General features: G+C 41.6%; 1 long non-coding RNA gene across 1 annotated transcript in view; it reads right to left on the bottom strand.

Moving 5' to 3' along the window:
* The window catches only part of LOC116827546 (uncharacterized), a 179,481-nt gene that overhangs the window by 701 nt on the left and 154,046 nt on the right, over positions 1-24,734 (bottom strand). The window lies entirely within an intron of this gene.

The raw sequence follows: 24,734 nt of genomic DNA, 5'->3' as shown, positions 1-24,734 counted from the left end.
CAAGTGACTGTATTTCTAGTTCTTTATAACTTTAATTCTAAAAAAATCTTAGTACTTGGAACATTTACCAGAAAGATTCTGACTGGGCTTTTTATCCAGTGTATTATATATTATCTTATTATTTTATTTTTATTCATTTTATTTCATAGTTCAACTAAAGCAATTGGCAAAACACTCTTCTTTTATTTCAGTTTACATAATCCAACAAAACAACGAGTCCGATGGCACCTTAAAGACTAACAGATTTATTTGAGTATAAGCTTTCATGAGTAAACCCGCCCCCCCAAAAAAATGTTGTTGTTGTTTTTTGCCCACGAAATTTTATTCGCAAATAAATCTGTTAGCCTTTAAGGTTACACCAGACTCCTCATTGTTTTTGTGGATACAGACTAACATGACTACCCCTCTGATACTTGGCATAATCCAACAATAATAGTCCTTTATTCTGTATGAGATGGGACTGATTTGATGAATATGTACAGACCTGCTTCGGGCCCTGTCTACACCTAAAAGGGTTTACCAGTATATCTATACAGGTGGAACTATGCTGGCAAATCCCACTGGTAGAGATGCAGTTTCTATCTGCAAAAGAGTTCTTTTGCTGATATAGCTTCAACCAGTTCCCAAAACAGAATAAGCTACACTGGCAAGAGAGTCCAAAACTGCTTCTAACGTAGGGCTTTTTCCAGCACAACTACATTGGTTAGGGGGATGATTTTTTCACACTCCCGATCAACATAGCTATGCCAACAAAACTTTCTAGAGTGGACCAGGCCTTGGATGGAATTACATACCAGTAGGAGAGATCACTATGGAGAAAGCTATTGTGCAAACAGAGTTCCCCAAACTGGAATCCTTGCTCAGGCAAATGGCCTGTTGAAGTCAATGAAATATTTACCTAAGACTAGGACCATAGATCACACTCATAATGTGGAAGGCGCTATGGTAAGCAAATTAACTGTAATCACAAGCAGTTTGACTGAAACTTGACCTAAGGTTTGTCTACACTTACAGCACCATAGCAGCACCCTTGTAGTGCTTAGTGAAGACTCTACTTATGCCAACAGAATAGCTTCTCCTGTCAGTGTAGGGACTCCACTTCCCTGAGAGGCAGTAGCTATGCTGACAGGAGAAGCTCGCCCATTGACATAGTGTTGTCTACACCCAGAGGTAGGTTGGTAGAACTACGTCGCTCAGGGGGGTGGATTTTCTGCACGACTTAGTTATAACGCCTAAATTTGTAGTGTAGATGAGGGCTAAGTCTAGCTGAGTGCTAGAGCTGGATGAATTGTGCAAACCTTGACAAATATTTTTTGCGAATACTCATTTGCTTTTAGGTTCAATAATGTTATTTACGCCTTGTTTTCCTGCTTCTCCATGAACACTTCTGTGAGTGGGCTTTTCTTTGCATTTATTATTTTATTTTATTCATATTATTATTATTTGCATTGCAGTTGCACCTAAAAGTCCCTGTCAGGATGAGACCTTTCCTGTGCTAGGTGCTGTACAAACATAGAACTAAAAGATGGTTCCTGCCCCAATCGCTTACAGTCTAAGTACAATCGTCACACGAACAGCCATATTCATATGTGAATAAGGATACTCGTGGGGAAATACAGGTATGTGCTATTTAACCCAAAGAGTGCTAATCCGGTTTATACAATTTCAGACATCTAATCAGGCAGCAGAAACAATAGCATGTGACTTGGGGAGAGAGCAATCAAACACCATGAATTATAGCAATGAATGGCTTGTGAACCTTCCATAGAAACGTGTCTGCATAAAATGTTCAAACCATTAGAAATTATGAATATTTATGTCAATGTCAAAGTCTGTGGGTAGTTTGTGAATTTAAAAATAGGTTACACTTGGCACATGAGGTATTGGCTAAGATTAGCTACTGCATACCTAGGTTTTAAACCCAAGGAAAAGGTAAATGGATAATTTCACTTGTCTTTATCTGCCACGGCTCTGTCTGTAGGTGGTACAAAAATATGAATTGAAGGGCAAAAGAAAAAGAATGGTAGAAATTCAATATATCTTTAGCACACTAAACAATTTCTGTAACTTCAGTTTCCTCCATTGTGACTGCCAAGCACCCTGCAACTGAATGTGTAGGCTGGCAGGGGATCTGCATTGTAGATAAACTGAATACGCTTGCATACCTTCCCTATCTCTTCCCTGTCCCTCCACATTGATATGGAAGTAGCTTCAGAAGCTCACTTTCACAGGGCATGACAGTTGAAGAATCCCTTCCATGACCTTTCCTATATCTTCAGCCTTTCTGCACACTAGCTCCACTGCCTTCCAGACCATGGGAATCCATAAATGGATGGGGCTGCATGTTATAAGTATCTAAGAAAAATGACATTAACAGTTACTGTGTCCATCTAAATATTATGCTATGGGAATCAGAGAACCACTGCAGTGAATACAGGACCTATGAGCTTCTCTCTATAGCACTGCTGTGGGTACCTGCATGGCCCCTCAGTATGCAAACATTTTTATGGCTGACTTAGAACAACGCTTCCTCAGTTCTCGTCCCCTAATGCCGCTATCCTACTTGTGCTACATTTATGAAATCTTCATCATTTGAACCCATGGAAAAGAAGCCATTGAGGAATTCCACCAGGATTTCAACAATTTCGATCCCACCATCAACCTCAGCCTGGACCAGTCCACACAAGTGATCCACTTCCTGGACACTACAGTGCAAATAAGCGATGGTCACATAAACACCACCTTATACCGGAAACCTACAGACTGCTATATTTACCTACATGCCTCTAGCTTTCATCCAGACCATATCACACGATCCATTGTCTACAGCCAAGCTCTAAGATACAACCGCATTTGCTCTAATCCCTCAGACAGAGACAAACACCTACAGGATCTCTATCAAGCATTCTTAAAACTACAGTTCCCACCTGCTGAAGTGAAAAAACAGATTGACAGAGCCAGAAGAGTATCCAGAAGCCACCTACTACAGGACAAGCCCAACCAAGAAAGTAACAGAATACCACTAGCCATCACCTACAGCCCCCAACTAAAACCTCTCCAGCGCATCATAAAATTCAAAGATCTACCAACCTATCTTAAAGATGATCCCTTACTCTTCACAGATCTTTGGAGACAGTCGGAGACAGGTCAGCCTCCCAACCTGAAGCAAATACTCACCAGCAACCACACACCATACAACATAAACACTAACCCAGGAACCTATCCTTGCAACAAAGCCTGATGCCAGCTCTGTCCACATATCTATTCAAGGGACACCATCATAGGATTTAATCACATCAGCCACACCATCAGGGTCTTGTTCACCTGCACATCTACCAATGTGATATGTGCCAGCAAAGCCCTTCTGCAGTGTACATTGGCCAAACCAGACAGTTTTGACACAAAAGAATAAATGGACACAAATCAGACGTCAAGAATTGTAACATTCAAAAACCAGCCAGAGAACACTTCGACCTGTCTGAACACTCTATTACAGACCTAAAAGTGGTAATTCTTTAACAAAAAAAACTTCAAAAACAGACTCCAACGAGAAACTGCAGAACTGGAATTAATTTTCAAAATGAACACCATCAAATTAGGCCTGACTAAAGACTGTGAGTGGATGGGTCATTACACAAACTAAAAACTATTTCTCCATGCTTATTTTCCCCCCTACTGTTACTCACACCTTCTTGTCAACTGTTTGAAATGGACCATCCTGATTGCCACTACAAAAGTGATTTTTCCTCCTGCTGATAATAGCCCACTTTAATTGATTTGTCTCACTAGAGTTGGTGAGGCAACCCTCATTTTTTCATGTTCTCTGTGTGTGTGTATATATATGTATATATAAAATCTTCCTACTGTATTTTCCATTCAATGCATCTGATGATGTGGGTTTTAGCCCACAAAAGCTTATGTCCAAATAAATTTGTTAGTCTCTAAGGTGCCACAAGTACTCTTCATTCTTTTCTCTATAGCATGGTACAGATTAGGTTCTGTCTCCCGAAATAAGACCATCAATGTCATTTATCTTCATGTGAGCCACTGAAAGTGTATACATCTGTTGGCCATTGCTGATCATGGTATGTTATTGTCCTGATTTAAATATGCTGATTAAATTTTTGTACTTCACTGTAACTCATTCATTAATAGTATGTGATGTATCAAGCAGGCAGAGATCTGGCCTCTTTGTGTCACTCAGATGATACACTGGAACCAGAATTGGGCCATAAATGGCCAGCAGCCAGTAGTGCACAAAGCTGGCAGAGGTGGCTCCTTCCACCCCTTTCCCTGGAGTAAATAATATGTCAGGGGAGGGAGGAAGCATGTAAGGGGTGGTAAGAGCAGCACCTGAGTTTCTCTAACTCTTGCCGCAGCTGGCTACTGACCATCAGGATCAGGGAGCTGTAACCAGCTGCCTGATGACCCCTTCTTTCTCTTCTTGGTGGAGATCTTCGTGGTTCACAGCTGCCACAGAGAATCTGGCCCTGTGTCTCTTCCTGTCTGAAAGCTCCACTACAGAACTCAGCTAAGAGAGATTCATAGATTTTTGTAAGGCCAGAAGGGACTATTATGCTCATCTAGTCTGATCTGCACAACACAGAGCGTATAATCTGCTCCAGATGAGAAGAGATGGAACCCACTGATCTCATGTTTACCTCAATTCCACACAAAGAAAAAGAGCTGATCACAGAAGGAAGCCCACATTTTCAAATTTCAGGTTTTAAAATAAAAGGAAATTAACATACACAAACTTTTCATGCAGCACTGTATGTTTCCATGGTTTTAGGATATTGTAGTTACAGTAAGGATATTTGACAATGTATTTGCCTTTACTTAACGGTTCCTTTGCACACTTTTAAATACTTAGTGTTTTCTCATTTCTCAGCACACATGTATTTTAACTTCAATGTTAAATAGCAACCTTAATCTACAACTAGCCAAAAAAAAAAACATTAAAAAAAAAAGATTTTGTCTGCTAATTAGCTGATATTTCAGTTCATACATAGATATGGGGTTGGATTATCTAGCTATACTAGATGGCACTTGAATAAGGCAAATAATAATTTAATCTTTCATTTTGCTAAAGTACTAACTCATAGACCTTTTGAAATAATGTAATTTGCTTTTTAAAATGTCTATTACATTTTCAGTTTACTGTGATTTATGCGCCATTATCACCTTTTCTTAGCTAAAGCACTCGCTGCTCACTACAATGGGGATTAGCTTTATTCCCATTTTCCATCAGTTTTTGTTTCTACTTTAGAAATTATTTTAGGCAGTTTTAAAATGCGGCTTGTCATAAACCCACTCTAACAAATTTCTATTTTAGATCGGTGGTGACCCAGCTGGGCTAGGCTATGGTAACTGTAAGGAGAGGCAGAGGTAAACCAAGACAAAAGGGATAATTTTGATTGTTTAGAACTTTAGAAGGGTTCTAGAATTATATCAGGACCATAAATAATATAGAACATTACCAAAGACTTACCACTTATAATAATAAACTATAGGTTACCAACTTATTAACATTTGTGAGCTTGTATATGCTGTGCGTTTACTACCAAATGCATTGTTGTTAACAAGAACAAAAGAAATTACTCTACAATATACTGTATCACTTCAGAGAAGAATCAATTTTTTGTCTCTTTGGCTGTAACTCCAGCTCCACTCTTGCTGTCCAGGTCTTTGCTTCTCTTCGGCTTGAAGTGCTCCTTAGGCCTGGTCTACACTGGGCGGGGGGAGGGGGGGATGGTGAGCTAAGTCGGTCTAAGTTACGCAACTTCAGGAACAAAAATAGCATAGTTGAAATTGATGTACTTAGAGCTACTTACCATGGTGCCTTCACTGCGGTAGGTCAACTGCTGATGCTCCCCTGTCAACTCGGCCTACACTTCTTGCTCCAGTGGAGTACTGGAGTCGACAAGAAAGCGTTCAGTGGTTGATTTATCGCATCTTCACTAGAAGCGATAAATTGACCCCTGCTGGATCGATCACTCCGGAGGTAAGTGTAAACATGTCCTGAGATTAGGTGTTCCTGTGGCTGTACCTCTTTGAACTGAGTTTATCCACAAGTGGGATTTCTTCACCTACTGAGCCCTCACTTGTCCATTAGGCACCTTTGAACTATATTCCATCAATATATGTTCAAAGAGTCATTCTCTCTGTTCACACACTGTAGGTCCTTTGTGGGTGGACATCCCTGTTACTGATCCCGGGATCTGTTTTCATTTCACACCACTTTTGGATCAAGTCTCTTTTTCACCTGTTTCCTTTCTCTTTTCTTTTCCCTTGCTTTCTCTCCGGTATGCCTGTAGATTTAATTTCCTGCTATTTTCCTTCTCTAAGAGTGCCTGCTCACATACCCATGTCTGTTTGTTTTTCTGCTTCTCCTCTCCTATTTTCCTTCTTTCCTCCTTCTCACTTCCCAGTCCCCTACTTTTATTCTCCTGTTCTTCTTCTAACTTATCCCCTCACCACCTACCGAGGTTCTAGTTCATCCACTAGCTCAGCATCTAGCCTCTTCTTCTCTAATAGTGTTTTCCAACTGCCCCTTCAGGTGGATTCAGAGCCCCACTCCAACTTGAGCTGCCCTCTGATTGGCAGTCTCTCTCCCCAGGACAGCAGTCTGTGTCGCTGCATCGCAACTGCAGTAGGTGCTGGTGCCCGTGTGAGGGGAACTGTGCTCCATTCTGAGAAGTGTTCAGAACCAGAGATTATTATTGAATACATTTATTTATTAATTTTACTTGTCATACAAGGATTTGTGATAGTTAAATAAAAAAAGCCAGATTCTCAACTGATTTAATTCTCTATGTTCATTGGTTGAAGCCAAAGGAGCCATGTTGAGTTACACTAGCTGACCATCAGGCTGAAAAACTAAAAAGAGAGAGTCATTTAAAATGGTCTAGGCCACATTTATCCCTGGTGTAACCCTACTGACTTCAACGGATTTACACTGAGGAGGAATCTGTCCCATTGTAAATCAGTTCACAACTAGATAGTTTAATTACAACACGAAAAAAATACAACCAAGTGTAATAAGTAATTATTATATTAAGAGTAGGCTGAGAGAGTGGTCTCTGGATTCCATTGGTTTGGTAGATCGGTAATATAATTGCAGGTTCCATAAATATTGGCCTTTTACAGTCTCCTTTTTGTATCTCTACTGTAGCTCTCTTACAACATGGAATGAGGAGGATATCCCTGTAATCTGGAAAGAGTTTTATTCGCTATTCTGCTGAGGAATGGAATGGAACTTTCGTTACTTTACTAGAGATGGTCAGGATGAAATTAAAGACATAACTGGCAGTCTCTACAATTGACAAAAGATGGAGCTTGTCATGTCAGTCTCATGATAGCCACAGCTGATTTGTCTCAGTGCAGCAATGGACAATATCCAAGTTGGCGGGGTGACTTATTAATTTACCCTTGGGGAATGCTTACACAGCCAGTCTGACTTGTTCTGTAATTAAATTCATCCAGACAATGTAAATAATTGTCTTATAAACTTTCTGCATTGGAAACTTTCTACAGCTATTTATTCATTGGTCTGACTTTGTATTTACCAACTTGCCAACGCACTGGAAGCTCATTAAGTTTTAGTACCTGTCAAGGACTTTCTGTTCCTGTTCCCCTTGTCCTCACATGTAGCATTCCTGGCTGAAGCCTGCAGGTATAACAGTGCTAACTATTCATAGTTGAGGTCTGTATTCCACAGCATCAGCAAAACAGGGAGGGCAGCAGTCTAAAGACCTGATTTTTACACCCACAACTTGAAATGAAATCAAATGAGAGCTGAAGATGTTTAGCACTGCTGGAAAAAATCAAGCTCTTAACCCTTCGGAGTTGGATGTGTGTACAATATGTTATAGGTAGGGCTGGTAGCACTGCTATTAAGGTTGCCCGATACTTCCATTGCAAGACCACATTCTGATCTAAATCCCCACTCCCTGGACCCACTTTTCTCCAGTTATGCCCTTTCAATACACATGAATGGAGCTGTAGGTCTAAACTATCTTGGGCCTCGGACTCCTTCAAGCCAAAATTTGGATATACAGATCAACACACAGTGGGGCATTGATGCCTGGGGCTCCTGGGTGCTTCTACATTAAATAAATTTTTAATGCTTAATCCGTCACTGCATGAAGTAATCTTGAGAGGCTGCATATCCTTGGCTCTCCTAAGAAATGCTCTTGTAGATCTGTCTGAGCCTGCTGGGCTTCTACCAAGATAAAAGGATTGGAAAGTTCATGTTATATGCTCCTTGATATCATTACTGTAGTAAGAAGACTGAGTATGAAAAGTGGGGGAGATGGGGGTTTATAATTGTGTATAAAATAATGAATGAGGAACAAATATTTATTATAGAAGATGCTGGTAGCCCTGCCTATTATTCAAGTTGCCTGACATTTCCCATTTTAGCTGCTTATGGCTTTGTCAAATTTTAACCATTTGGGCTGAAATTTTCCATGCTGGATGTCTGCTTTGAGCTGATACATATAATTCCAGCCAAAATCATCCAGTCACTTCTGAGGGTGGTTACAGAAAAATACATTCTTTTGGTCATGTTGAAAAGCTCTACTCCAAGCTTTGGAGCATGTACTTGAAATTTGGCAAGGGGGTGGCCTTTGTGTCAGGGATGTGGCCTTCTGCTACCCCTATGAAAATCCACACAAATTTGGCCAGGTTATAAACCTTTGAAAAAGTGAACTGGAGACTAGCAGTTAAATTCCCTAACAATTCTGTCCACAGTAAACATGTTATGGGATCAGGGCCAGTGCTTCTATTAGGCGACCCTAGGCGATCACCTAGGGCACCAGGATTCGGGGGGCGGTATTTTGCACACAGGAGCTTCGGGTTCCACTCCTGTCATGTCGCCAAAGAAGGACCCTCTGCCGACATGCCACGGAAAACAGAGGCAGGCAATTGAGCTACCGCTGACATTTTGGCAATGACTGCCACTGTCGCCTGCAGCATTTCGGCAGAGGGTCCTTCTTCAGCGATGCGACGGAAGCAGAACTAGAAGCTCCTGCGCACCCCGTGGAGAGTATGCAAAATTCCCTCCCCCCCCCCCCCCCGAATTCTGTCTAGGGTGCCAGAAACCCTAGCACCACTTCTGTGTGGGTTATGCCAGATCTGGGTCTTGGCACCTGAACTAACAGCAGGCAGCCTCTCTCTCCTGTGCTTTCAATGACCTCCTTACTGGGCCAAAGCAGCGTGGAGGAAGAAGCTTCCTGACTTTTTTAATGCAGAGGTCACACGACTGGGGCCTGCTGGGGGTGGAGGTAGAGGAGCTTGAAATGAGGAGACTGGGACTAGGGGCTAGCAGAGGGAGAAAGGGAAACTGGGACTGAGAATTGGAGTGGGTGGAGACTGGAGCAAAGAGTCCAGATGGGTGAAGTTAGAACTTGCTGGACAAGAAGACTGGGATGAGAAGCCTGAGGAGTGGAGTCTGAGACTGGTTAGTTGAGAACAGGACTTGGATGAGGAGCCAGGGATGGGGAAGAGGCATAACTGAGATGAGGACAGGTTGCAGGGCTTGGCAAAGAAGAGGTCAAACTTTGGGATGAACAGGCAGAAGAGTGAGCACATTCCCTTCCATCCCTGCCTTTGTCACACAGTTCCTGTGTGGTGCTGGGGAAGTCACCTAAACCACACTTTTCACACGTGGTCACTGACTGTGTGTTCATCATTTCCTGGATGTCTGACTTGGGACCCTATATACTCACAAGAGCTGTGCTTTGAGCATATAAAGTGCCATAAATTGTAAGGATTGTGAAAAATAAGGAACTAGGCATCTCAAATCGGGCACCAAAATTAGTGGATACATTTTACCTTAATCTCTCTGTGTAGGGTTGTTGTAAAATTAAATTTATTAATTGTAGTAGAGCACCCAGGTGTTACAGTGATGCATCCCATAGAAAATCCCATGAGGAAAGTAATAATTCTGTTTGAAGAGTGCATATTAGATAAGGCCTGGGACTACACGTTGAACAACAAGGATAAAATGAAATATTCAATAGCTGCTCATTAACTGAACACCATCCATCCCATGCACTTAACGAAGCAGGCTTCCTCCTGTGGAAAAAATGATATGTGATCATGTAATTGAAGACTGTATCACAATGCATGTGCACTAGAGGGCTGAACTGAAGCTGAACCAACAGCCTTAATACTGGAATGTCTTTATTTTTGGTGCTTGACTTTGCAACAAGGTGTGTGTGTGTGTGTGTGTGTGCGTGTGTGTGTGTGTACGTGCACACTATAAATACTAGAGACAGGTCAGAAACAACTTTGGAGGGTTTGGCATCTGAATCCAGACCTGGATCTTCATTTCATTGCTGACTCCTATCTCTGTGACAGGCTAAACCAAAACCCTATATTTAAAGACATTCACAGTCTGTGTTAGTGAGAATTTAGATCTGAATATGAATTCCCCTAAGCACTGAAGCATTACTTTTGGCCTGCAGGTTATATGTGTAGAGTTTCAGAAAGTCACTGACTGACAGCCCTGAAGACTGAAATCTTCTATTTATGCTCAGAAATGGTACAGAAGAGTCGATGGCTATTTCCTTGTGTGCTGGTAGGGAACCTTGTTCCCAAGTCCTGTATGTCAGTCTGACTGACAGTTGGCATCTAACGGAAAAATGAGTCAGTGAAAGGCGAGAGTCTGGGATATTTCTTAGTTGGAATCTTCTTGAGTTTTGAACAAGTGTGGGAGCTTTTAAGAAGTTTGGAATGTCCTAGGTTTCAATAAAAGGATTTATTATAATGCTACAGAGAGGCTCTTATGCTAAGAATACCAATGAAATATAAACTGAGGGTGAAATTCAGCCCTATGCAGAGGGCCAGATGGTGTAAATCAGCTTAGCTCCGCTGAAGTCAGTTTTGAGGGTTGGCTGTTTGCTTTAAAAATCCACCATACTTTCCCCCCAGTCTTCCTGTGTTGGAGGTTAGAATTGTTGTGATTCTCTCAGGGCTTTCCTTTGAAAACACATCTGCTGAAGGTGAACTATCATGTGAATGTTACACTTTTGCGTGTGAAGGCTATAGAACTTAAGGATGTGTATTCATTGTAAGTGAATTCTGTAAGTTAAGGGTTAAAAAACGGAATCAGTGAAAGGTTAATTAAAGCAAGGACTACTGTGATACAGGTTGCAATCTAGGCCACCATAGTTCTATGCAGACGTGGGGGCATATGATAGCCTGGAGTACTTTTATGGACTCCAAATTAAAGAAAGCCACCCCAAAGGCAGAGAAAAGAGGAGGACTTCCCCATGCAACCATCCCAGAAGAAACTCAGATTTTGCTTCCAGATCTTTTCTGCTCATCACCAAATGTGATGGATGTCTGCCCGAGGTTTCACAAAGCCCCATACAAACACTAGAGCCCAGATCCTCAAAGGTATTTCAGTGGAAATTAGGCACCTAAATACTTTGCGTATCTGGCTCTAAGTGACTAAATCTAGGGTGGCCAAAGTTGCCTTAACATTTTCATTGTAGCTGTATTGTCAATGTAAATAACAGAGTCAGAGGTTAGCCAAGGGGTTGCTTTGCCTCCATAATGTTGCTTAGTGCATCTGTGGAAAAAAAAACATGCTGGCAAAAGTGCAGTCTACCTCTGCTGTGTGCTCCCTGATTGCTGAAATAACACCTTCCTGGCTGAACAAAGAGTCTGCGAAAGCTCATCTGATTTCTGGTTTCTTTAGAGAGTGGTGGAATCTTGCTGACCTCTGCAGAAACAGTTAAACCACATCATAACCTGAAAACAGTGCAGGACGATAAAGCTAGTAAGAGTCATTCACCCCTTTTGACGTATGGAGCCTTAAGCTCTGTACCGAGGAGCTCTCTGCTAGATTTTCCACAGAGAAAAAGATCATATTTCTGGGTACTTCTTTTTCCTTGTTTTTTCAATTGTCTTGCTATCCTCTATTGCTTTCTGTTCATGGACACCTAATGAGCCAGTAATGCAATTGTTATTACTCACATTCCTTCTTTGACCTTTTGTTTGTTTGTTTGTTTGTTTTTGTTTCTCATGTGTCAGGGAAAATAAATCTTTGACTACAAATGAGGTATTTTTTTAAGAAGGAAGGGGCATTAACTAGAGCCAGCTTTTCCTGCTTCTCTAGATGCTTAGCATTTCAGAGACTCCGGTGTCAGAGACAACCTTTGTTTAATGGAAGAATATTATGTTGAATAGTGCATGAAAACTATTTTCTCTTCATAAACACAGCAGGGACTCATTCAGTAACTCCTAAGGATTTCATACCTGCAAACAAACCAAAACCACTGGGCCTGATTCACCGCTGTGTTACTCCAGTTTTATGCCAGTCTGAAACAAAACTAAAATCAGCAGAGTTACATGAGCATATAACTGAAGTAATTCAGTAGTGATTCAAACCCACCAAATACCTTAATGCAGATTCACTGCTATATAAACCTGTCTCGTCACATTTAGAGATTTTAAGAGTTTCTGAAAACACTGGTTTTCATCATGGCTTCTTCACTTAAAATATACTTTCAGTTGTCAGAAAAGCAAAAGTAGAGATGAGCCAGAACAGGAATATACAGATCTCGAGCTAAACTTTCCCAGTAGGCCCATTAAAGAAATAAGAGAGAGCTTCAAACATTAAATCCATCTCAAAACCAATGATGTATAGGTCCTAGAATCTAAGCTTCTGAAGGTTGTGGTCTGGGCAAGAAAAACAAACTCTTAAAACAATCTCTCTACACAGTACATTCTGCTGTTCTGAAAAAGAATGTAGAGTTTAAGAAAGCTGTTGACTTGACAATCCTAGAAACTGTCATCCTCTATTAATCCAACAGAATATGTGCAAGAGTAGTGCTAGTTTCCCCTACAAATCTAACTTGGAAGGATCACTTTTGAGATCAAGAAGGGAGTTTGCTCTCTTTACTGCTATTATTCAGTCTGGGCTTTCTTGTCTAAGGCTGCCATTGAAGACAATAATTTTTGTGAAGTAAGCTGCTGATCATTATTTGCAAATGGACTGAGACCACCAACTCAGGCACCTGCTTTAGTAAGACCTCTGTTATAAACCTACCTCCAATATACATTATACTGCAAGTCTGATAATTGTGCTATAACTAAATATTGCATTATTATTTTATTATTGGTTTGTTATGACTACCCAGTACAAGTTTAATGTTGTACAAAACACAGAAGAAAACAGAATCGAGTTTTGCCAATACCAGACATTCAAAACTGAGATAATTTTAAAATCATGAGATTTGAAAAGGTGTTTTTAATTGCCTTCTGGATTTTGAGTGTTTAGGATTCATGCTTTCAACTTTTTCTTTGCAATCATGAGGTTTAGAAACTCATTGTTTTCTTTTAAATGAAAGATGAGATTCTCACATAATCGCATGACCCCAGAAGCTGAGCCAAGCCCCAAGGAGCTAATATCTATGTTAGACACTGTGATGTTGCACCCCATAATGCTTTACGGAAATATACTTATGAATGTATATATTACATAATGAATGTTTTATGCTACATATGCCATGTAACATATCTCTGCAAAGGTTATGATCTACTGAACATAGTCATCCTATTTGTATGCATGTGTCATTTTTATATTCAAAGTTATGAATATTGGCTGTGTACTTGTTTGAGTTTAAGGGTATGTCTACAGTAGAAACTTCAAAGCACTGCCACGGGAATGCTCCTACGGCAGTGCTTTGAAGTGCGAATGTGGGTTTGTGGCAGGCTAGTGTGTCTGGCTCAAGCAAGCAAGGTTCTGGAGTCCCAAGCTAGCAGGGAAAATGGCTTAGTGGTAGTCCCAGCATATCAGTTGGCAGTTCCCAAGGGGTTTTCTGTGACCCAACCCATCACGGTGGATACGTTTTATGCTACATATGCCATGTAACATATACACATTCATAAGCATATTTCCATAAAGCATAATGGGGTGCAACGTCACAGACACAAAGGACCAAATTCTGTTTCAGCTATAATGGTGTAAGTATGGAATAACACACTTACAGATTTCCACCATTATGAGAGCAGAAATGGGCCAGCTCTGAACCTAGTATTATACTTGAAGACATTAGATTGATACATTTTTAATTTTCTGAAGAAACTAAAAATGTGTGTATGGGGGCGGAGAGTCAATAATTTTTTGCAAACATTTTCTTTTGGGAAAAAAAGCCATTTTTCAATTAATAAAAATTTGATTGAAAAATTTACCAGGGATATTATATATATAAACATAAAGGGTCTGATAGTCACTTTAAGCCACTGGCTGTCGTAGATGCTCCAGAATACATTGTGTCCAGCTCAGAACTTAGACCTTTGAAAGAATGCAGCATTGGTTATTCTCTACTGGCTGGTGCAAGAGAGGATGGCAACTCCTCCCAGTCGTCTTTGGGAAGGCTAGTACTGGTGAGGCACAATCCTTCTTAGGCTTACAGAGTTCAAGGATAAATATGGTGAATAGCTGCTATGCAGGGGTGAAAAAAGTGAAGAAGACTTCTGGAATAAGAAGAAATGCAAGCAGAGATGTAAGTTATTTAGAAATCCCAGAAGTTGTTTGTCCTTAGCTGTAAGTGCTGAAAACATCTATTGAATGAGATGTGGAGAATCAGGTGAGGTCTATGCCAGTGTCCCACAAGCAAGGAACACAAGCAGCAATAGGTATGCTTTAATAAAGTCCCCTTGGCTCCTACAAGTTATGCTGATAATTTTTTTCCAGAGTTATCACTTAATCCCTGGCTGCAGAGATGCTTCCTTTGCATGCTATCCTATATTTATCCACCCCCTTAAACTAAGATCATTAGATCATCAAAAGTGTAATACATCTCCCTTAGTCTGCCAGTTCATGCTGGTTTTCCAGCATGATTAGAGGGCACCACATTCAGTGGTGCTCCTAGCTTCAGCGTGTTTGCTTTTTTGGGTGTTTTTTTTAGGGATCTACTTCAATCACATTACGTAAATCAGATTATCATTAGAAAATGGAACAGCCTTTTATGGTCCAGCCTGCAGCTGAACTTGTTCTTTCATTTATAATTATTTAAAGCTGCAATTATTTAGTGATAAAGCCTTTACCTCATTCCTTTTTTGTTTTTGTTCTGTTTTCTAAGGAAAAGCGAAGCATTTTCAGTCTCGGCAGGAAATCAAAATTACAGAACCAAACCAAAAAAAAATGAGATAGAGTCAACTTCTATTAAGGGAACACATGCAACACACCTGGCTGCTGTGTGATGCTGGATCTAAACACACCACTCTTGATTGAAATTGTGTGTTGTTATAGTGCCTTTTGCCTCATGTAGGGTGGGAGAAGAGCTTGAGAATAAGCTCTTATAATAGCATGGACTTCTACAGCAGAGCTGAACTGTGGATTACTTTCCCAAGTTATACAAAAATGAGCCCATGGAACATTTCACACTACAGATATAAATATAAAAAGGATAGAGAAGGCATACACTAGCCAAAATGCAATGCCATGTTAGTATTACTTTTCATTCCTACAAGTCAACTGAAAATCCATAAACACTGAATGGGATCCAGTGATATTTCCTTGTGATCTGGCTGGTTCAATATGGTTTGTTTGCCAAGCTAGAAAGATTAAGGAGGAACTGCCAAGATACTTGCTGATTGGCTGCTTTTCTGGAAGCATTGACACAGAGTGTAGTCCGGGAACATAACTAGAGATGGCACTGAGTCAGAGCTAGGTCTTCAGTACTCATAGGGATACAAGTTAAATATGGGCTGTACAGTCTATGCTCTTCAAAGCCAGCTGGAAATATGCTTAATGAGATTAATACCAAGGTATAGCAACAATGTGGCCCCTCCTATGTAACATAAATAATGTAATTGGATTAAGGGTGCTGAAGGATTGGAAACTGAGAGAACACTATGATCCCAGGGCGGTTTTATTGGTTCCGCAAGAAGCTGCTTCCTGTCTTGGTTTACAGGAATTACACTAATATTATGTAACTATTTTATACTTGTTGTGTTACATTTTCAATCTGCAATTAAAATATTACAGACACATAAAAACAGATTAGGGTTATTGTGAGATCTGGGAAGGAGCATTGTCTAATGGCTAAAGTACCGGATTGAGAGTCAGGAAATCAGCCCTTTGTTCATAACTTTCCCTGAGTCTTGATGTGTGACCTTGAGAAAGTCACTTAACTCTCTGCGCTTCTGTTTGAACCTTTTATTGGCAATCTCTGTCACGTGGGAGAACAGTGGCTGCTGTGGAAGAGTTGATGATTCATTCTGTGGCTTTCACCTAAGGAGAACATCTTTGAAATCTGCTTTGCACTCTATTGAATGAAGGGCCCTGTGAGATGTGCTGAATCCCTGAACCATCCCCACCCCAGCCTTCTGCCCTGAACCCCCTCCCCCAGCCCTCTGCCCTGATTCCTGGACACCCTCCCAATCTGGGGTCCCAGCTGCAGGCCCAGCTCAGCCTGCTGCTGGCCTAGGTGAACAGAACCCCAGGCTGGCAGCCAGCTGAGCTGGCTGGTGGCGTAAGATCAGCATTTTAACTTAATTTTAAATGATGCTTCTTAAACAATTTGAAAACCTTGTTTACTTTACATACAATAGTTTAGTTATATAATATAGACTTATAGAAAGAGACCTTATAAAAATGTTAATACGTATTACCGGCACGCGAAACCTTACATTAGAGAGTGAATAAATGAAGACTCAGCACACCGCTTCTGAAAGGTTGCCGACCTCTGCTTTAGATCATAAAATGAATGGCAAGTATCTGATGCTGTGACTCAGCTACTGCTTTCATTTGCACATTCTCCACCCACCTACACACCCAGTGACCCCTGTTATGTACTAACATTTAAGATCTAATTTCACTTTTGTTTTTTAAAGATGGACTTAAAGGGAAGGGAGAATCATGCAAAATACTGCGGGATATTTCCTGAACACAGAGAAAAAAGAAAATGGATTAGAGACTACAACTGCTGCCAACAAAGATAGAGCACTGGACTTGAAAGGCTTGTTAACAAAAACAACGAGGAATCCGGTGGCACCTTAAGGACTAACAAATTTATTTGGGCATAAGCTTTTGTGGGTTGAAGAAGTGGGTTTTTTACCCACGAAAGTTTATGCCCAAATAAATCTGTTAGTCTTTAAGGTGCCATCGAATGCCTCATTGTTTTTGTGGATACAGACTAACATGGCTACCCCTTTGATGCTTCTTAACAGTAAATCAAGCTCAGGTCCCTTACTCCAAGTTAAAAGATAACATGGTTTGGTATGCATAACAACTTTACTGTCCAAGAGGGTCAACGTATAGAGGTGGCTGCATTAGAATCAGAGATTATATAAAAAGATAAGTGAATTTCATGAGTCATCCAGTACTGAATTTAATCCTCAAATGCAGCCATCTCTAACCTTTGACCCACCTGGATGGTAAAATTGCTTCCCATGGCAGACCATGTTAAGAGTGATTCTACACAAGCCCTGCAAGGTCATTGCTTTAACGTTGCTGGCAGCTGCCATCTATAGTTCTTAGGATATATTTCCTTATGCATAGCATTTTGTAAGTTGCTCCCTGCAAGACACTTACAAACCCCAGACGTTTGCCCTAAATAATCTTTCCTAATGGAAATAATATGAAGAACTGACAAATGGAAATCAGTGAGGCTACATAGCTTCTGCCTCAGTAAGGAGTAGGCCATTTATGAATCTCTACTCAGCAAGTTGTTAAAAAAAATACTGAAAATAGCCAGATATAGGTTATGCTGATGAAGAAGACCTTCAGGTTGCTATGGAAACTCAAATGTAATTGGTCTCATGAAATGTGATTAAGAAAAGTTTTAACTGGTTAGAAAAAGACGATTATCTTTCACTATTGTATCAGTAATTAACTTTTAGATGCCATGGATTATGCAAAACTTCCCCAAACGTTTAATTATGAGAAAATACAGGAAGCTGATCATCCTTTGTCATTTGAGAATTGTGTATTTCATACCTTAAAACCTTCCTCTGAATGTCTGCAGACTTTGAGTTTCATTATTCTAGTACACAACAGCAGTCTTTTGTGCATTTTGTTTTTGCTCTGTGTCACAGGATTAGCTGGCCCTTTAAAGGGGGTTGGAACTCAGCCTCACCTTCCTGCTGGGAGATATACAGGCAGCCTATGGCCAACTGGAGGAGATTCCAGGAAAAGTAGACTTGAGAGTGAATGCTCCAGAATGAATGAGAAACCAGTAGAAAAGGGTACAGGATTAGGTCCAGGCTGAGCCCACAGGAAGAAACTTTGGGAAGAAAAGAGAGCGGTTTGTGATTCCAGCCCAATTGTTTAGGGTCCTGGGGCTGGAAACCTGTGGTAGAGCATGGGCTCAGGGTCCCTCTGTGCTTTTACCTCTGTCTTTCATGAAGCATCAACTGTTGATTAAATGTAAGAATGGTCACACTGCAACTGACCTCGAAGTCTGTTTTGTTTGGTATCTTGATTTCTGAGGATATCTCTTTTGACTACCTAGAATTAAAACACACATAACATCCCCTCTTAGTAGCCTGCATGATTGCTCAATGCACTGCATTGTCAGGTATTTCTCTTAGTTATCATTTGCTTAGTAGAGTCCATTATATGCCAAGTATTGGTGAAATCCTGGTCCCACTGAAGTCAATGGGAGTACTTGCTCTAAAAAGCTTGCAATCCCTGTAGATGACCAAACAGATAAAGGCTTAAGGAAGTAAAAAATGTTTTCAAATGTAAGTTTATTTGTGGTCAAATGTATGGGTGAGTCAAAAGTTGGAACGGTAGCAAACACAGGAGAAGAAAATTCACTGTTAAGTGATCTAGAGGGTGGAACGGAGCAAGCTAGCAATGAAGAGAGGCTTGGAAGTAACAACCTGGAAGTCCCAGAGGTTGATGAGCAAACAAACCTCGGAAACACTAACAAATAAATGTAAGCTGGTAATCACATCCATCACATTAGAGTGTTTATTTTCATCCTGTCCTGATATTACTTTTTTATGTAACCAAGCAACTCCCATTTACTATGGGGTGAGATGTGAAATTAGCTTAAGGAAGGGAGATGGCTTTAATATGGAAAATGTCTAAGAGCCAAGGAGTTAAGCAATAGCCATTTTTCAGCACCCCTTTCTGTTGATCTTTCCAGAGCTGACTCCTCAGCTTTGATCCTTAATATCAGAATTGTAATAATGTTCCGAACTTTAATTGATTCTCCCTAGCTAGTGAGTTTGGACAACCCACCACCACCCCCAAAAGACCCTCAGGAGGTCTATAGGGTGGAGTGTGCTGTAGATTACGCTACCCCTAACAAGAGACACAGTTCACACATCTTGATCTTCCAACACACACTGTCCATGACTATGCTTATCTGATGCGTACAAGTCTTTACACATTAACTGTGTGTAGGAGAGGATGTGCTTCTACTGACATCTTTTATCTGAAGTGAAATCCTATAGCTTTCATCCTGGAAGTGAAAATCCCGTCTATAAATTCTCCCCATTAACTCAGCCCTCTTACTGAGCATACTAAACTTGTCTCCCTCATAGCACTGGATGTTCTGCTCTGCCTAATATTAATCCTTTGTATTCAAGGGACCTATGAGAGTCCTACCAGACTCAGCAGTCACATACCTGGGTGAACTGGTTGTACAGCAATGACATGCATGCTTAATTGCAGTGTAATATTTGGTACAGAAATATCCTTGTCTACCCAGCGTGAGCTTTTTGGGAACAAATCTTTATTTCCTTCATGTATATTTCAGTGTTAACTCTCATTAGCAGTTGTTCACTATATAGCATCTCTAGGAAATGCAGTAGCAATTATTAAGATTCAAACAACAAAACAAAAAGCATGTGTCGACAGGTGGATAAAATCTGATAGTTCAGCATTACTGCTCTGAAACATATGCTGGCTGAGAGACAGAGGGGAGAGCAGGAATTTTTATCTTTAAGCCTACCCAACATTAGACTTTCTCAAGGGACAAACAAAGTCTCTTTAGAGCCAAGATAGTCCCTTGGATTTTGAGCATATCACTAAATTATTCAGCACTTCTTCCAAACTTTGCTCCAGAAATCTGAAACTGAAACACTCTCTCTTTTATTTTGCATTTGAATTGAATCACATGTCATGTTGGCATTATTTTGTACATATACTGAGTATGCACAACAGTTAATTCTCCTCTGAAAGAAATGCAAGGGGAAGATAAATATAAAAATAAGATTAACAGCATAGCGGAAACTAAATTAAGTTAGGCTCAAAAGTTAATGGAGCACAGATAAGGATAAAAAAAGATAGAGGAAAATATTTAGTGAGCTTCTTTCAACAGAAATGCCAGTATTCAGAAGTAGGCCAACCTTCCTGTGGGTCATGCTTTTCACCCTTATTCTACACAACATTTTGCTATGAGGTTATGTGCTGCACTAGAGCCAGAAAAACTGGAAGTATGCTCCTTATATAACATTGCTGTGAACTCTTCAACAACTGCCACATTCCACCCTAGCAATGGTTGCATCTCAGTGGTTGGTTGGTGAAGTAGTTCCTGTGTGCATAGATGGAGCGTTCACAATCCTTCCTGTTGAAAGATGCTACATAAACATAATATATCATTAGTTCTATGTCTATTCTTAATAATGTTGTTGGCCTATGTCACTTTTCTCAATCAGATGGGGCCTGATCCAAACCCCTTGCAAGTCAATGGAAAGCCTCCCACTGATTTAATGGGGATTGGATCAGGCCCATGTTGAATAACAAATGCAGCTACTGCAAACAGAGTGCTTCTTCTTCTTCTACATTCATTTCAATGCTTTCAAACTGCTGGGCCCCCTTTCCCACAGCAAGCAATGCCTGGTGGGTTTGCCATATAAAAGCAGGGCCTGCGGGCTCTCTGGGATGATCACTGCACACAACACCCTCCCCCACTGCCCCCCACCGCTCCGGTCAGGGATGAGCCATTTACTCTAAATGCGAACAAGCCAGTGTGGCTGGGTTCCCCCCCCTCACACTCCCTACTGTGTGGCTCCAATCAGGCTCTCACTCACCAGAAGTACCTTCTCCAGGGCAGGATCCCACCTTGGGTGTGAGGGGAGGCTATTGGATCCAGCGTTAAGATTAGTTCCTGGCTCGGGGGGAAAACGGATTCCCCACTTGACGCCTGTGCACTGTCCTCCTCCTCCTCCTTCTCCTCTTCGTCCTCCAATGTCTCTTCCTCCTCGCTTCGTGCAACTCCCCCCTTGCAGGTATCCACGGACAGTGGTGGGGTGGTGGTGGCGTCACCCCCCGTAATTGCATGGAGCTCACGGTAAAAGCAGAATGTATGAGGCTGTGACCCAGAGCCCCTGTTTTCCTCCCTGAACATAAGAAGATAAGAACGGCCGTACCAGGTCAGACCAAAGGTCCATCTAGCCCAATATCTGTCTACCGACAGTGGTCAATGCGAGGTGCCCCAGAGGGAGTGAACCTAACAGGCAATGATCAAGTGATCTCTCTCCTGCCATCCATTCTTTACCCTTCCTGGCTAACAGCCATTTATGGACTTAGCACCATGAATTTATCCAGTTGTCTTTTAAACGCTGTTATAGTCCGCCTTTTCCACCTCCTCAGGTAAGGAGTTCCACAAGCTGAATGTGCGCTGCATGAAGAAGAACTTCCTTTTATTTGTTTTAAACTTCCTGCCTATTAATTTCATTTGGTGGCCCCTAATTCTTGTATTATGTGAACAAGTAAATAACTTTTCCTTATTTACTTTCTCCACATTACTCAGGATTTTATATACCTCTATCATATCCCCCCCTTAGTCTCCTCTTTTCCAAGCTGAAGAGGCCTAGCCTCTTTAATCTTTCCTTATATGGAACCCTCTCCAACCCCTAATCATTTTAGTTGCCCTTTTCTGAACTTTTTCTAGTGCCAGTATATCTTTTTTGAGGTGAGGAGACTACATCTGTATACAGTATTCGAGATGTGGGCGTACCATGGGTTTATATAAGGGCAATAAGATATTCTCAGTCTTACTCTCTATCCCTTTTTTAATGATTCCTAACATCCTGTTTGCTTTTTTGACTGCCTCTGCACACTGTGTGGACGTCTTCAGAGAAGTATCCATGATGACTCCAAGATCTTTTTCCTGACTCATTGTAGCTAAATTAGCCCCCATCATATTGTATGTATAGTTGGGGTTATTTTGTCCTATGCTGCCATTTTATCTTGTACATTATAAGCCACATAAAGTTATCAACTTTGCCATAGTTTGTTGCCCAATCACTTAGTTTGTCAAGATCTTTTTGAGAGCTTCTTACACAAATCTGCTTTTATGTCCTTAACTATCTGTGGATTTAGTCTATAGTGCTCACGCCTGCAAAACTTAGACACCATGGTCACTTGTTGTAGCCCCTTCATCCACAGATCAATTTTCAAAGAACTCAAATGATGAGGAATCTTGGGTCCTAGGTAGCTGATCCGTTGGCGACACATCCACTTAGTTATGCGCCTGCTCCCATTCCTGAGAATTTACCATGGTAATTCCTCCCTTTGTTCGCTTCTTATTTAACCAGTATCTCAATGTCACATGAAGACCTTTCCTTTTAATCCCAGGTGACAAGCTTTATTCTCACCGTAAGAGCGGCTTATGATGGTAAGGGACCCGACTTGTCAAAGGCTTTCTGAAAATCTATGTACACTATGTCCACTGGATCCCCCTTGTCCACATGTTTGTTGACCCCTTCAAAGAACTCTAATAAATTAGTAAGACACGATTTCCCTTTACAGAAACCATGTTGACTATTGCTCAACAGTTTATGCTTTTCTATGACTTTTTGGTACGCTTGCCTGAACTCCTTGATTTTTGTACGACACTGCTCTGTGTCCCTGGAGTAGCCTCTTTCCGTCATGGCCCTGGAGACTTTAACATAGGTATTTGCATTCCTTTTTCTGGAACATAGTTCTGCCATAATAGACTCATCTCCCCAGCATGCGATGAGATCCATTACCTCCCATTCGGACCATGCTGGGGCTTGTCTGTGAATCTGGGGCTGCGTGATCTCCTGTGTTGGTGGACTGTGCTGATGGTCACCTGTGCTGCTGGTGACCAAACAGGAAATGAAATTCAAAAGTTCCCGGGGCTTTTCCTGCCCACCTGGCTAGTGCATTGGAATTGAGAGTGTTGACCAGAGCTGTCACAAGGGAGCATCCTGGGATAGCTCCCGGAGGCCAGTAACGTCGATTTGCATCCACAATACTTTTAACCTGGGATTGCAATCTCGAGTTAAGAGCTACTCCCCTTGCCAAAGTGGAGTACAGAAATTGAAGTAAAGAGCCCTTTAAATTGTAAAAAAAACATTTGATCATGTGGACAGAATCTTTTTTTTTTTCCGAAATAACTCGGCTAATTCCGAAATAACAGGCTAGTGTAGACCAGGCCTCAGTGCTGTGCTAATCTTCCCCTCAGTGTTGCAAGGGAGTAGGGGTGTCAGGGAACCACTTACAGATTCCTGATTCTCAGGGTGGGGTCTTGCCACCCTGCACCTCAGCAAAGGCTGTTCTAACTCCTGGTTACTGGCTATTGTGCCCAAGGCTCATACTCTGGCCACACACACTCCTGCCTCGACATGCCATCAATGTGTCTTCTCTACAAGGGTCAGTTGGGGGGTATGGCAGAGCAGGAGCCACCTGGGCTGGTTCTGCACCAGTTCCCCTGCATCAGCAAAATTCTCATCTGGGCAAAACTAACTGCTTTTCAATCCCTTTGCTCAGCTGACACAAGGGGCCAAGATGCAAAGGAGAAGCAAGCCCACAACCTTCAAACAAAACTCTGAACAAAACACTGAGGTCACTTTGGAAAGATCATCCAAGGTTGTTTTTTAGTTTTTAATGTCTTCCATATTTAATAATGTTCATATCTGTAAGAGAGGCATTTTGTGTTCCTTTCGATTCTTCCTGGGACCTGGCACTCACAAACTCCAGAAAAGTCCACTTTATGTATGATTCTTCATGCTTGAGCAGAATTGCAGTCTAAATAAGCAGCAAGGTCACCAGGGGTTATTCATCAGTCTCACCTAATGAGCTGTTTTTCCTTTTCACCATGCATGTGTGGTGTTGCTGATGCAGGTTTCCCATTTAGAGGTTTGTCACAATTGCTAGTTTCACCTGATCTGAAATCTTTAAACTCTCTGATCACAGCTTCATCATCATACAGTTTGCATACACTTTTGAATCTCCTTGCCACTCTAGCTTTATATGTAGAGGCATTCTACCACCACACATCGCTTAAAATTCAACTCTGACCTGAAAAGTAACTCAGCAAAAATGGCACCTTCTCTCTCTTTCGACATACCTTCTCCCTGTGAGCGGCTTGGTGGCATTTATTGATGTTAGTGGCAGTTTATTTTACTCTTATGCATAGGCAGCACATGAATGCCCCCTTCAGGGAGGCTAGCCCCCCGTCTGCATCCCCAACCCCACTCGTTCCACACACACCCACACACCCGAGCCCCAAGGCCCCCCCACACCAAGGTGGAAGGAGCTCCAGCCAAACCGCCCTGATCCCCAGCCACCCATTAGCTGCCAAGCACTGACTCAACCCCCAGGCCACTTTCCAGACCAACTGCCAGGCTGCTGTCCAGCCTCAAACCACTCCCGGCTGCCAGCTGAAGCAATTGGCCAGACAAGCCCCAGCTTCCATCCGCCAGCCAGAGCTAAGACCCCGCCAGTTTCAGGGGACAGCAGGAGCCAGGGCAGGACCACAGCCTGGGTTAGGGGAGGCTTACCCTCC

The sequence above is a fragment of the Chelonoidis abingdonii genome, chromosome 3 (genome assembly GCF_003597395.2).
Source record: "Chelonoidis abingdonii isolate Lonesome George chromosome 3, CheloAbing_2.0, whole genome shotgun sequence".
Classification (NCBI taxonomy): domain Eukaryota; kingdom Metazoa; phylum Chordata; order Testudines; family Testudinidae; genus Chelonoidis; species Chelonoidis abingdonii.
Note: the sequence above shows the minus strand (reverse complement) of the source record. Positions and strands in the feature narration are given on the sequence as shown.